This window comes from Notolepis coatsorum, assembly GCF_963971535.1.
Source record: "Notolepis coatsorum genome assembly, chromosome: 3".
Taxonomy (NCBI): domain Eukaryota; kingdom Metazoa; phylum Chordata; class Actinopteri; order Aulopiformes; family Paralepididae; genus Notolepis; species Notolepis coatsorum.
In genome coordinates this window covers 55,642,392-55,651,706 of record NC_140167.1, presented here as the reverse complement: position 1 = coordinate 55,651,706, position 9,315 = coordinate 55,642,392, and positions in this window count along the sequence as shown.

Below are 9,315 nucleotides of genomic sequence, written 5' to 3'. Positions count from 1 at the left end.
GCCACTAGCAGTACACTGTGATGTGTACGTTTGTGATCACATCACAGTGAACACGAGAAACCTCGTTAACGATGACAGCTGAGCTGACACAGGCAAGATGTTGAAATTATTCAAAATGCCATTTTCATGCACGAAGCACTCACATTCTCGCCTCTCGGAAGAGGAAGCACACACAGAGAGAGAGAGAGAGAGAGAGAGAGAGAGAGAGAGAGAGAGAGAGAGAGAGAGAGAGAGAGAGAGAGAGAGAGAGAGAGACACACACACAGCCAAACAAGTGCAGAGAGAAGACAGAGAGAAGACAGCACGAAACAGTATGAAACTTTCCATTTTCTCTGCGCTTGTTATTTCAGAGTATTGGTTTCCTCACCTCACAACCATATTTCATTCTCCTCCGTCTAATTCTAATGAGAGTTTTTCTCACCTCGCCCCTCGTCAACAATCCATTCCGTCAGCAGTGAAGTGTGCGGCCGTTTCTCGTGACCGGATCTCTAATGGTACCCTGTGCGGCGCTCGCCCGCTTGATAGGTTTCCCACTGCAAATGGAATTAAGGCAATGGCGACATCATTACCTTGCCGCAAATGTTAATAGGTGACGGTGAGGTATTTTCATGGCCCATTATTACCGCAAGGAGAAAATGGAGAGAGAGAGAGAGAGAGAGAGAAGGAGAGAGAGCGTGTTACGGTTTGGTGATTGCCTTCCAACGTGTTTGTTTGTGCCATGCATTTTTTATCGGGCCTCGTCTGTGGCGAAGTAAGACGGTAATGCAATTTGCGGGATGACATAAATTAGCTGGGTTTAATTAGCCTCGCCATGGCAACCGTATCAAATGAATGGAGGAGCACAAGCTATTTTGAAAATACTTTGTGACACGTCATATTTATACATACGAGAGTGGACGGCGGTTGATGGGAGAAGCAGAACGTGCAGCACCATATGAATAATTCAGAGCCACCGGCTTACGTGAGCTACTGTATACTGGCTTCCTTAAAATAAAGAAGCGTTTATCGTCTTTGAAAACGGGGCAAATATGGGTTACAGTCTCAGGACACTATACTTATGACCTAGAGTTCAGACTGAACTAGGAAAGAAGGCCTTTATGTTTTCTGCACCATCTGCATGGAATAGCCTGCAAAAAGAAACAAACTCCAGGATATAGTCACTCTTAATGGATTTGAAAGCATGGTGAAAGCTATAGAAATGTGGATGTTTTTAATTGTTTTAATCGCTTAATCGAAATAGGATTACATGGCTTCCTTGCACTTTTACTGAAAAGCACTTTTGAGCTGATCTGTTTTTAATGTGTGTGTGTGTGTGTGTGTGTGTGTGTGTGTGTGTGTGTGTGTGTGTGTGTGTGTGTGTGTGTGTGTGTGTGTGTGTGTGTGTGTGTGTGTGTGTGTGTGTGTGTGTGTGTGTGTGTGTGTGTGTGTGTGCGTGCGTGCGTGCGTGCGTGCGTGCGTGCGTGCGTGCGTGCGTGCGTGCGTGCGTGCGTGTACTGTATGAAACTGCTGTACTGCTCTTAGAAAAGTGATTTTAATCTTAATGGGTCTAACCTGGTTAAATAAAGGTTAATGAAAATGAATGAACTCTGTTTCCTGGGACAGAGACACAAACCAAGCTATCTTCCTCCAGACTGTACATACCTGCCCTTATGCTACAGTCTGCCCTGATTCTCTGTCCGAGATAAGAGTCCTCCTCACCATCTGCTTCCACACAGACACAGCCTGGGGTTGTTTCATACGGGGAGAGACTGTACACGCAGCAGCATACTCACAGTACACATCATAAAGTAAGTACTGGGAAGTATATGTACAGCCCAATACCGCGCAGTAAAATTCCAATTCCAACAACACACCCATGCTTATATAACCTAGGAGAGTAATGACTCAAATTCACGGTTGTGTATTGAACTGTCGATACCAATTAAGACGTGTCGTAAATCAAAAGTAATGAAAACATGGGAAATAGCCACAACGGGCTACAGTAATAAAAAGAAACAGCTAAAGGATATCGAGCAGAATGTGAAGTTATTACTTTTTTAATTTGGTTGTTGCTGGTGAACAATTATAGCTGGAGCAAATGGCCGCTGTGTGGCAATGACCTCCACTAATGTTTGATGTCCCGTGACAGAGAGAGGAGATGACCGGTATCCTCGCATCCTGGGACAAATAGAAACGCTGTTAATGGGACAACCGGAAGCCAGGAGTGAGTCATATTCCACTGAGCTACATGGTGCTCCAGAGCAGTGAGTAAGACCCCCAGGAGGCAACACCACCATCCAGTGAGGCTCATGGGCTCTGCGTCACCTGTCCCGCACCGACAGTGTCCCCAGAGGGGAAAGAGCGGGAAGGCCAGTACCCAGGACTTGGCGTCACATTCCATGGGTACAACCGCTGACGACCTACGCCCCTCTCCATCTTCCACCCCTGACCTTGGGTCACTTGTTAAGCATGGAAAGGCTTTGACATTTCATTAGAAGAAGGATGACGTCGCGTGTAGCCCACAGCTTGCCACGCTTGTGCGTACTGGACCAGTGTGTGACAGTGGAAAGCCCAGGAAAGAGGAAAGTCATAGCGTTGTGGGAGGATATAGCGGGCCCAGGGCTCCGTCTTATGGAAAGTGAATTACTAAGAAGACTGGAAGGAGCAAAGGTCGAAGGGCTGTTCGTAACGTCACCCCTCCCCAAACAATAACAGCATCCTCAGGGTCGACGACATGTTTGTCACTGCTCCAGATGAGCTCTGCTAGACAGAGCTCAACCTTGAACTGAATGGCACTCCAGTGTCCACTGTTACTGTAGCTACGTACCCTCATTTGCACTCATAGCATTGTAGTAGTGATGCCGTAACTACTAAATCACAAATAAAACTTTTTTTGTCATCAAATTTGTCTTGCGTAACTTTTGTCTCTTTTCCCAGCTCATCCATCTAATATTGACTGAGTAACCTCCATCATCTTTCACCTCCTACCAGGTTATGCAACGGTTTGTTTCCTGCAGTGTCCTGCACTGCAGGGCGTGTCTCCCCAGCCCAGGGGAAAGCCTTGTCCTGGGGTAGCTCTGCAGCAGGAGTGGGTGGGGCTCCCCAGCTTTCCACGCGCATGCCTCCTCGGAGGTATACCCCCTCCTGAACAGGACAGAAGGATATACAGTAGGAAGTCACACCACGACACTCATACGCACGCACGCCTGCACGCATAAATCCTGCCTTTCCTAGCCGGCCGTGCAAACAGCTCACCGGCAGTGGTGGTGTGTCGACCTTGAGGGATCGATGCAGTGGCGGTAATGTCGGAGCGGAGAGGCCGAGTGGAAGCTCATAAATACGAATGAAGGATGGTCCAGTCCCAGGGGCCCTGGGCGAGGGGCGGGGGGGTCCCCGTCACAGAGCCACGACACAGATCCGGCTGCCCCCTCACCCATCTGGAGATTAATTACGTCCGTTTCCACATTACCATCCGATCCCCCCCTCTGGGGAACCTTGACTCCAACAACCCCACACACACACATACACATTTACATGCACACACAGTTATTCTTCCTCCACCCACCACACACACACACACACACACACACACACACACACACACACACACACACACACACACACACACACACACACACACACACACACACACACACACACACACACACACACACACACACACACACACACACACACACAGTTCTTCTTACTCCTCCCACCACACACACGCTCGCACATGCACCCACACACACACACACAATTATTCGTACACCTCCCACCACAAACACGCTCGCACATGCACCCACACACACACACACACACACACACACACACACATACACACACACGCACGCACGCACGCACCCACACACACACACACACACACACACACACACACACACACACACACACACACACACACACACACACACATACACACGCACACACGCACGCACGCACACACACACACACACACACACACACACACACACACACACACACACACACACACACACACACACACACACACACACACACACACACACACACACACACACAGTTCTTCTTACTCCTCCCACCACACACACGCTCGCACATGCACCCACACACACACACACAATTATTCGTACACCTCCCACCACAAACACGCTCGCACATGCACCCACACACACACACACACACACACACACACACACATACACACACGCACGCACGCACGCACCCACACACACACACACACACACACACACACACACACACACACACACATACACACGCACACACGCACGCACGCACACACACACACACACACACACACACACACACACACACACACACACACACACACACACACACACACACACACACACACACACACACACACACACACACACACACACACGTTGTGCTTTGTCAGGGAAGGAGGGGGCAGGTCACTGTAACTCAATAGCCTTTTTTTTCTTTTTACTGTCGACATGACAATCTAGCAGGCAGAGAGGATTACAGGGAGATAGACGGCGTTGGACATCTTCCCCCACAGCGAGAGACGTCACATTCTCCCTTATCAAGTCAAATTCATCGCAACCTATTCCGCTCCACGCCGTACCGTATCTCTCCGTAATCACATGTGCAACGCAGGAGCAGCGGCTGGAACCGTTTCCCCCATTAGCCTGCTCTGCATGACGCCAGCGCTGCACTCATCGCTCAGCCAACCTCCGCCCTCTTATACAGACATTAGATCCATGGAGCCCTCGAAAAATTACCTTCATAGAAAGCCAATCTGCCAACATGACCTATAAAATCAGCTCCGGATCCATATGGGGGGTTAATGGTGCTTAGTGGCATACGTGCCCTTGTATATCAACCCACCAATTATGTGTGGTGATTGTGGTATTCAGAAACAGCATCGTCTAGTCTCTAAACAAAGCGTTTGATGCTTTGCGTGGCTGTTTCTGCTACGATCAACCCAGGGTGGGGAACAAATGCGAGGGTCATTCTTTTTCTTTTTTTTTTAATGTTTTTGGTAGATTTTTATTGTTTTTTCTCCGGGCAGTCCGGCAGAGAGAGAGAGGAAGTATGGGAGATAGAGGGGGACGACATTCGGCAAAGGTCGCCGGGTCCGGGAGTCGAACCCGGGATGGCCGTATTGCGCGTACACCGCAGCGCTGTACGTGGTGCGCCACCCTGGCGCCCCTCTTTTTCTTTTGTGAGGAAGATGAGAGACTCTCTCTTTGGCTGAGAGGTAGCTATAAAACTGAATGCCAAGACGGGAGGACTGCTGACATTTGGGCTAAACCTTGAGATAAAGCAGGGTGTGACAAAAGTGCTGACAGGAGATCTACCATTCTGTTTGCGGCAGAGAATATGGCGACATAGTACCGATAAATGGGGATATACTGATTCTGTCTGGCTTGGATCAGATGACTGATGTAAGGTCACTGTGGCTCCTGCTGCGGGGCGGGCCTCAGGTTAGGGGATGCAATCCGGGTGGAAAGAATATTCCTTTCTTGTTGTGAAGATTACATAATGGTTCCAGAGACATTTACTGTACCTGTCTGATTAATCCAGTCTGCTATATTCCTTCCTACTGTATTCTTTGTTACAGTAGGCTATGCAAGGTATGACATGAATGAATGAAAACTTTATTTAACAGATTGCAGAATGGGTACAATACAGTACGGCTCAATACACACAATTGGGTGGGTGGGAGAGAAATATACATACGGTGGGGAGAGAATATATACATACGGTGGGGAGGAGACTGTCTATTAGGAGGGGGTGGGGGTGGGGGTGGGGGGGTTTGGACATTTATGGTGGCCAGTTTCGAATTGCAGCCTCCCGTAGGTGCTCTTTAAGGCTGCGGTTACACCTTTCGTATCATTTCGTATTGTTTTCTTATACGTATCGCCGCGTATCGCCGCGACGTCATGCGCCTCGAGTCACACTTTCGTTTTTTTTTCGTTTTTGTCAGCCGAGCACACTGATGTAGTACACTGCCAAAGCAGTAGGTGGCAGTAGGTGGCAAACATGAAGGCAATTTCAACCAATCAGAACGAATGTGCCAATACACTTCCTGGTGGAAGCTCCAGCAAAGAAAATGTCAATAAGGCAGGCGCCTATGCCGCGCCACCATCTTGCTTATTTACTCAATGCAGCAATAATTTTTCAGCAAAGCCTAATAAAAGTGCAATAAACAAAACGGATACATTCACTGTGTGTTCTGCCTGTCATTTGTTGATGAAACAAAACTAACATCAACACAAGTGACCACCAAGAGCGGATAGTTTAGTCTAAAAAACGATCGGTAGTATTGTTAGCTGCATGCTAACGTCAATGGAGTATGCCATTATAACAATATAGCATTGTGGCTAGAAGCTAACGTTAGCTCACGCTACTTAGCCAGCATCAAAACTGATGATATCACGAGCTATCAGTAGTTAGATAACATTAGAGACAACGCTGTGTGTATTAAACAAAGGTGAATAGATGACTGGGCCATTTTGTTTAATGCTTGTTAAGTTGAAAGAGGAACTCTGAGCTAACAGGGTCTGAATCCTGATAGCTCACGTTAGCCAGCTGCTCATGCAATCGGTAATGCTAGCAGAATGAATGGATGTAAACTTTATTTAACATATTGCATATGGGTACAATACAATACGGCTCAATACAAACAATTGTTAAGGGAATGCAGACTGTTGTAGCTTGGACTGGGGTCCTTATAACAATAACTTGACAACACATGGTAGCTGAAGCTATTTGGGACACGGTGCTCTGCCTCTGTCCCAAACACACACACTGTTGTCACCGGAAGGGCACGCAGATGGTATCTACTGCGCATGGGCGTTTTCGCAACAACTGCTCCGTGGTAAGAGCCGGCAACTGCACCTCCTCATCCATCACGCTCAACATAGGGGCCCCCCAGGGCTGTGTTCTGAGCCCCCTCCTCTACTCCCTGTACACACATGACTGCGTAGCACAGCGGAACAACAACACCATCATCAAATTTGCTGATGACACAGTAGTGGTGGGCCTGATCTCTGCCAACGACGAAAGGGCCTACCTGGAAGAGGTAGAGAACCTGTCACAGTGGTGCCAGGAGAACTGCCTCTCCCTGAACGTCAGCAAAACAAAAGAGATGATTGTGGACTTCAGGAGGTCGGGGGTCAAGGACTACAGCCCCCTCAGCATCGACGGGGCACCGGTTGAGAGAGTGAACAGTTTCAAGTACCTCGGAGCCCACATATCCGAGGACTTGACATGGACCACACACATTGACAGTGTTGTGAAGAAGGCACGACAACGCCTCTACTTCCTCAGGCGCCTAAGGAAGTTCCAAGTCAGTCAGAAGATCCTTAGGAACTTCTACTCATGTACAATAGAGAGCATCCTGACCGGCAACATCACCTCCTGGTTTGGGAATAGCACTGCACAAGACCGTAGCAGACTACAAAGAGTGACACGTTCAGCCGAACGCACAATTGAAGGGGGGCTTCCCACCCTCCAGAACATTTACAACAAGCGGTGCAAGGGGAAGGCTAAGAGAATTATTAAGGACTCGAGCCACCCGAACAACTGCCTCTTTGAACTGCTGCCGTCAGGCAAGCGATACCGAAGTCTTAAGGCGAGCACAGAAAGACTCAGAAGGAGCTTCTATCCCCAGGCCATCAGGCTGCTAAACGAACAATAATCGCTAAACGAACAATAATCACTATGCAACAACCATCAAATGCACACAGCACACACACCCACACGCACACACTCACTCAAACAAACAACACACTGCAGCACCCACTCTCCACACTTTAGATCACACAAACACACTTACACTTTATATTTATTGATAAAGGATTTGCACTACAACTCGTACACCTACTGTGAATTGTACCTAAACTGCACCTCGTCCATTTATGCCTTGCACTATATAGTATTGTATATTAGTACACTGCACAGTATTGTATATTGTATGGTAACTACGTCTACGAACATTGTACATATGTCTAAACTGAACACTGTGACCTCTTTTTTTACTTCTAATCTTTACTATGTTTTTATTTCATACTTATCTTGTCATGCACAGTCTCTGGAGCGCAACAGTAAGAAGCATTTTGTACAAAAGTATTCTGTACCTCTGTATGACAACTATTAAAGAAACTTGAAACTTGAAACTTGAAACTGACTACACGCTGTTGTCGAAGCGTTTTTTTTGCGTATCTCCAAACGCAAACACAATTTTGCGTTTCAGCCGTATCCACAAAAAAACGCCAAAAAACGCATTTCTGTGTAGATAGGACATCAAACGTCGTCAAAAACGTATAAAAAAACGCCAGGAATACACTAGTCTAACCATAGCCTTAAGAGCGGTTTTGAATGTGGGTAGGTATTCACATTCCTTTACAGCTTTGGGTAGGGCGTTCCACATTGATGTGGCATAATTGCGAAACGTGTTTAGTCCCTTGTTTGAGCCAAATCTGGGTTTAACATGATTTGTTGAGCTCCCTCTGGTGTTGTGGTCGTGGTATTCACTGACCTTTGGGAAGTATTTTGACATGTACATGGGTACCTTAGTCGTATAGTGTATCTTGTAGACCAGGCCCATTGCAAGTTGCTGTACTCTGTCATCTACTCTAAGCCATCCTAGGTAGTCAAAGTGGGCAGGGGTGAGGCATGGGTTCTAGGAGTAAGGTCAAGTAGTAGTCAGACCAGTTTGTTTTGTGATGATTGTAATCTTGTTTTTAGCACCTTTGAGGTGCTTTGGTACCATGAGGTGCAAGCATAGTCGTAGTACCCTTGAATGAGTGCTCCTGCCAGAGTCTTCAGGGTATTCTTGTTTACCAGAGAGGAGATCCGGTACAAGAATCTAGTTCGTTGGTTGACTTTTTTTATTACATTGGATGCCATTTTGTCACAGGAAAGATTTGCCTCTAGGATGGAACCTAGGTATGTAATTTCATCTTTCCTTGTGACAATATTGTCACCCACTGTAACTGAGAAGCCGTCGGTCTTGCTGAGTTTGTTATTTGATCCGAAGAGAATGGACTCTGTTTTACCCAGGTGTAATGATAGTTTGTTATCAGCGAGCCAGGTGTAGATTTTGCCGAGTTCTGAGCTGAGGGTTTTTTCAACCTGTAACTTGTTCTTGTCAGAGACCAGCAGGGCTGAGTCGTCCGCAAACAAGAACAAGTTGCAGTCACAAGCTGACGACATGTAATTTGCATAAATTAGGAACAGTAGCGGTCCTAGTATGCTTCCTTGTGGAACACCACAGCTCACTGTGAGGGGGGGGGGGGATAGAGTACCGTTTACCTCCAACATCTGTTCTCTCCCCTCCAGGTAGGA